Consider the following 5,959-nt stretch of genomic DNA (forward strand, 5'->3'; position numbering starts at 1 on the left):
ATCTTAACCGATCAACTCTAACCACCCTGTTAATTCCCCGTAATCTGTCTGTGAGTCTAGCATCGCTCTAATTCCACCTCTGGAATTAAAATCGGGCAGATCTTATAATAACTCTAGTTTACGACATGGTTATAGCATGTATAAGCAGGAAAGGCAATGTAGGTAGTCATGTACAAAGCTTAGATTGTGTTTGGTTGGGCGGTGACTTATCAGAAAGCAGGTGTGGACAACCTGCGTTCTGTTGTGGCAGTGCGAGGAGGCGAGGACGGTGCTCCGAGCATGAGCTCATCGGCGGGCCTCGTGGAGAACATGAAACTCTAGTTGAGCAATTTGGAGATGATGAGCTTAAACATTCCGACAATGTACTATTACACGTTCCAATGTAATATGAGTCTATAACCTAATAAATGAAGCTTTGCATGTTAACACATTTATGTTACTACCCACTATGAAGATAGTAACATAGTCTGGGGATATGTGTATGTTACTAGTGTATGTTACTCTCCACTGTGACTAGTCTTATGTACGCGGTCCCTCACTAGCCTTTCGTTCTGCAAATCTAGGTGACTCGGCAACGCAAGCGTTCCGGACCCACATGTCATAGACTAGCATGCCATGGGTGAAGGTCACTATTTCCATTTGGGAAGAATTCATAACTCATGGAACTTTGCAGCCCACATGTTAGTGGTGGCAAGTACCGAGGAGGCACAGTTTTACCTTTTGGTTGAGGTGGAGTTCAAGTTTGCTAAAATATGAACTGTTGGCAGTGTTCTTTTGAATACATGCAGTTGACATGTACTCAGTCAACCCTTCCCAAATTTTCCCATTTTCCCATAATATTTTATCATTATTGGGGTTCGATCACGTGACACCTCGACGGGCACCATGGTTGTATCACTCGGTAGCACCTCCCAAAAGCAAAGCATGTCCACATGTAGTTTTCATACTTTTTATTGGAAAAAAGTCTCGTGACTGAGCCAGATTTTGAATAAAGAGAGTCATCAACTTGCCAGGATTAAAACAAAGAGCATTTACAGTTACAGGGAAAAGCAACTAAACAACAAAGTTACAGCCATACCAAGTGTTGAAACAGCTTACAGGCAAAAAGTGAGACAAGTGCAAGAAAAAAAGTTATTGAAACTCGTCCGAGATACCAAAGCTGGAATGTCTTGAATAACAGCCGCCATTACCAGGCAAGGTAAAGTTCATGGAAAGAATCGCCACCATCGCAAGAATGCAGTGATTACTTTAGTACCATGATAAGTGCCACTTGTGTGGCATGAAGCAATCCGCCCTAAAGATTTTTTATGACAAGTTTAGCTACAAAAGAACAACATGTTTATTTATTAAGCATGACAATTTTCTATTTGGATGAAAAGTTTTAATTTTTTTGGTTTTTTTCTTCGGATGACAACTTTAATGTAAAAAAGTAAGGATGATGTTACTCCGTGCCACAATTGTGACACTTATGATTTGAGTTACTTTAACTCATAAATCCGTCTAGTGCAAGTTTCATCGAGCCCACTCTATCTCATGCTTATTTTCTCTTCATCATATTCTGGTGAGCACCCATGTTATTTGTATGCATCGAATGCACTGCCTTGGAATAAATAGCATAAAACTACCAATTTATTCTCAGTGATCCCAAAAACAACTTATTCTTATTTTGTCACAAAAACCTGTCGCACAATTGGCATATTGTTTCAGAAAAACCAGATGACCGTTTGGTTAATTTTAAGCCGGATTATGATAGGGCAGACCCACCTGTAAGGCTGACCCGGCAAATACATGCCACACGAGCAGGTTGACTCCATTGACCCTCTCTTCTTTCTCTTGGGTATTAGGGCATGTACAATAGTTGATAGGATAATTTTATCTTAAGTCTTGCATGTAATTTAGACATGACAAAAAAAAGTCATTAATAGATCATTTCTTAGCCTTATCTTCAATAACTAACCATTTCAAAAAATGTGGTGAGACACATTGTGCTAAGAAATCAACCTTTCTCTTATGACTTCTCTCTACTCCACTTCATCATTTATTCTACATGGCACTCCTAAAATAGTATCATTGTACATGCCTTTATGTCAAACACTTCCTATGCATCGGCAAGAACGCCGACCCTTTGGTGCTCAGCCTCGCGTTCAAGGCCCTCGCCGCGCCCGCCGAAGCCAACCACGGAGCCCCACTGCACTACTTCGCCATCAGGTCCTCCCCCGTCTCCTCCGTCTTCGACGCCACCGCGCTAGCCGATTCCAACGCGGCAACGCCGACCGCCTCACGCTGGCCTACAGGCCACAGGGTATTGGACGAAATGCCACTGAAATTATTGGGAATCTTTTTTTCTCCTCATTTTTTGTCATTTGTGGTGTTTGGTCATACGTCATAGTGAGAACACGATTTGTGTCATCTTTGTAATCATAAGAAAATGATTTTGAAAGTGTTCCCCGCCCCTATGCCCTCCAATATTATGGTAAACATGTTCTGCCAGCACTGTATAAGAGTCAACATCAAACACATGTATCTCCTGGTTGCTTGTTCAACTATTTGTGTTTTTTTCTACTCAACGGTAGAAATTTCCCTCGTTTGGCGTTGGCTACCAGACTGGATTACCATTTTGTTTTTCCTTGCACCGGACTAGTACTGTAAATATAGTAAACATTGTCCGAGATTTTTCCAACACCTTCCTCTCTTATATGTACGACTATGACCACACGGATCGTATAGGCCATTTATGTTGCACTCTCAGGATCGATGGTGTGACTGTAACACAAGTGGCGAGCGACTGCACATGGCGCTAAATGTTTCATTTGTTTAAGATCCGTGGCTGCTTGCAATGCTTTCTTTCGATAGTCCTTTTACTTGTCCTTGAGGCTCACTTGGGTCCTCTGACCATGAAATGAACATCTTAATATGTACTTCCTCCGTTTTTATTTACTCCGCATATTTGCTTTGGTCAAAGTCAAACCTTCTAAACCTTGACAACTTTCTTAGACAAAAATATTAACATATACAATAACAAATCAATTCCATTAAATTCATTATTCAATACACTTTCACATCATATAGATTTGCTATTCTAAACGTTCATATTTTTTCTATAAACTTGGTCAAAGTTTATGAAGTTTGACTCCAGACAAACCTAATATGCAGAGTAAATAAAAATATAGGGACTACCTAGTTAGGGGTCAAAGTCTCTTCATTCAGTGGGCTAGGCTTTTTCAAAAAGAGGGGTCAAACTCTTCTGCTCCTTTAGTTGGCGGTTGCAGCTTTTATGTGCTTGCTCTGCTTTTGTGCAGTAAGACTAATAATCGCAGGGGTCATTAGGAGTATCATAGTTCACATTACTCCTATTTAGTTTGGTGGTACAAGGATATGTAGTTTCATGCATTTACCACAATATATACAAGATGTAAAATTGAGTAGCTGATTCCACCTCTTACGGAAGCACACATTTAAACTAGTAGGTCAAATACAGTCAGAAAAATGCAAGTTAATTATACCTCTGCAAGTAAAATGGGGCAGATCTTATAATAACTCTAGCTTAAGGCAAGGCTGTAGCCTGGAGAAGATGGAAAGCGAACATAGAGGTTGTCATGTACAAAGCTTAGATTGTGTTTGGCTGGGCTGTGGCTTATCAGAAAATAGGTGTGGACAACCTGTGTTCTGTTTTGGCAGTGCCAGGGGGCGAGGATTGTGCTTCTAGTGTGAACTCTTCGGTGGGCCTTGTGAAAGACACAAAACTCCAGTATATCAATTTGGAGACGATGGGCTTAAACTTCCCGACAATGTACTTGTTTTGTGCCTCCTACTTCTTGATAAACGCCATAAGACAAGTAAGTAGTACTGGATGCCTCCTACTCCTAAGTGTGTTTCGTCTCCAGTTCCAGCCAATTAGATATTGTCTCCGACCATGTGGAATCCTAGCCAGATCAAACCAAATCATACCGTACTTTTCGGAGTCTTTGGGTGCTATGTTTGTGTGAGTGCTGCGAACAGAGAGGCTCTGGATCAAGGCACCTTTAAAGGCGGGGAGAGTGAAGGTTGTGTTCGTCCTCATGCACCTTTCATTTTCCACGCAACACACTGTCAGGTTTTTGCTATAGTAACGTGTCCCTACATCACCCAGTCGACATAAATACCACCTTAACACCAGTAGCCTATAAGGCTGATAAGATGACCGCGAACCAACTTTTTGGTACCCTAAATTTGATTTTGAGTTCCCTATTTTACTCCTATTGTTGGAGATTCTCTAACACTCACCCTAAAATGGACACGCTATTTATCCGTAGACTAGTCCGGACCAGTTCGTGAACACAAATGCAGGATGTCCGGATGTCCGATTTGTGGCTTCTAGTTGGCAAGACGGATTACTGGACTCATCAAAGTGCACCGGGTTTGCCGGAATTTGATCGTTCGAACCAGTCCATCAGGGATAGCATTGGGTGGCAAAAGGTGTCCGAACTCCCGGAAGGGACAGAAGATATGGATCTGACGGTTCTAATGTTAGGTATAATCTTGAACTAGATCATTGATGGCACGCATTACCGTGCCCGTCCATTATGATGATAGAATGCTAGAAATTTAGTGAATATATCATAGCATGAAAATGAAAATAGATGTTAGTATCAAAAGTAATCATAAATCTAGGGTTGTGTACATATTTTTCGTACTGATGAATAAATGGAGGGTTGTGCTTATGAACAACCAATGGAGTATCATGCTGGAGAATTACTGGTGCTACTGTCCTCCAATTAATTTGATTGCAAGAGTATCTAATTTAATGGAGCTACGAAAGTACACAATCAAAACAATCATATCTATCCAATTCATATCATCATTTTCCCATTCAGGTTGCACATCTTGGGATGCATTGGAAAGTTGGTGTTTTGCCCCAAAAAAGAAACAGAATTTGCTCCACTTCGTAAATTTATGAGCATCCAGACAAGTTGTAGCCTTTTTTAAACCAGTCCGAGTGTATCTTATTTCAAACTGCAGCATGCTTATAGGAGTGTATCTTATTTCATACTACAGTTTTCTTATTAGAGTGTATTCAGTAGGATATACTTGCACGCAGAAATGCTTGGCAAAACATTGCGCTATCTTAACAATAATCTCCTATATATGTCGCTCAGCGTCAAGCAAAGTGGAGTGTCGGCAGCCCTACGACATCCACCTGGGAGGGTGAGCAATGCAAGATGCTGCCATCGACAATCGCCTCTAAGAAGGAGCCGGGGTAGTTTATTTGCTGGAATGAATGACAATCCAACCACTTGCAAGCTGGTCCACCAGTGGGTGAAACCTAGGCTGGTCCACCCTCGCCACCCTGTGTATACGCCAACCATGAGTGCTTGCAGAGGCAGGCATTGTGACACTGTCTACATGAGCTCTCCAGCGGCCAGAATTTTACTAGTTTTCCCATGCGGATGGTAGAGAGCCAGCCGATGCCATGGACACTTTTGTGACAGAGATTTTCCCAGTCCCTCCCAGTCCGAATGCATTTAGTTGGACATTGTCGTCACACGTCATCGCATTGCACAGCCACACTGAAATCCTTTACACTTCAAATGAGAAAAATGGATCATCCTAAAATGAGTCTAGCCGTTGTTTTGAGAAAGATTCTACTCCTGAGACGTGAGTGCTTTAACGTGGTTGTGTTAGTGTGTGATCTGAGTGGGTGGGACGTGGTGCGAGTGGGGTCACATTTTATAGCCTCACTCATACGGGGAATCTGCTGTTGAACAATGACATGTCATATATACCCTTTAAAGCACTGACATTATAGTCCTTTTTTCAAGTATTTTTGGTTCTCTATTCGTTTTTTTCATTTTTTGTTTTGGCTCTTTCTGTGTGTTTTTACTAGCTTGTGTCCGCTTTTATTTTTATTTTTCATTTCGTTTTTTAGGTTTAGTTTTCCGCTTTTTAGAGAAATCGTAAACATATTTTCAAGCTCTTGTAC

The sequence above is a fragment of the Triticum dicoccoides genome, chromosome 5A (assembly GCF_002162155.2).
Source record: "Triticum dicoccoides isolate Atlit2015 ecotype Zavitan chromosome 5A, WEW_v2.0, whole genome shotgun sequence".
Classification (NCBI taxonomy): Eukaryota; Viridiplantae; Streptophyta; class Magnoliopsida; order Poales; family Poaceae; genus Triticum; species Triticum dicoccoides.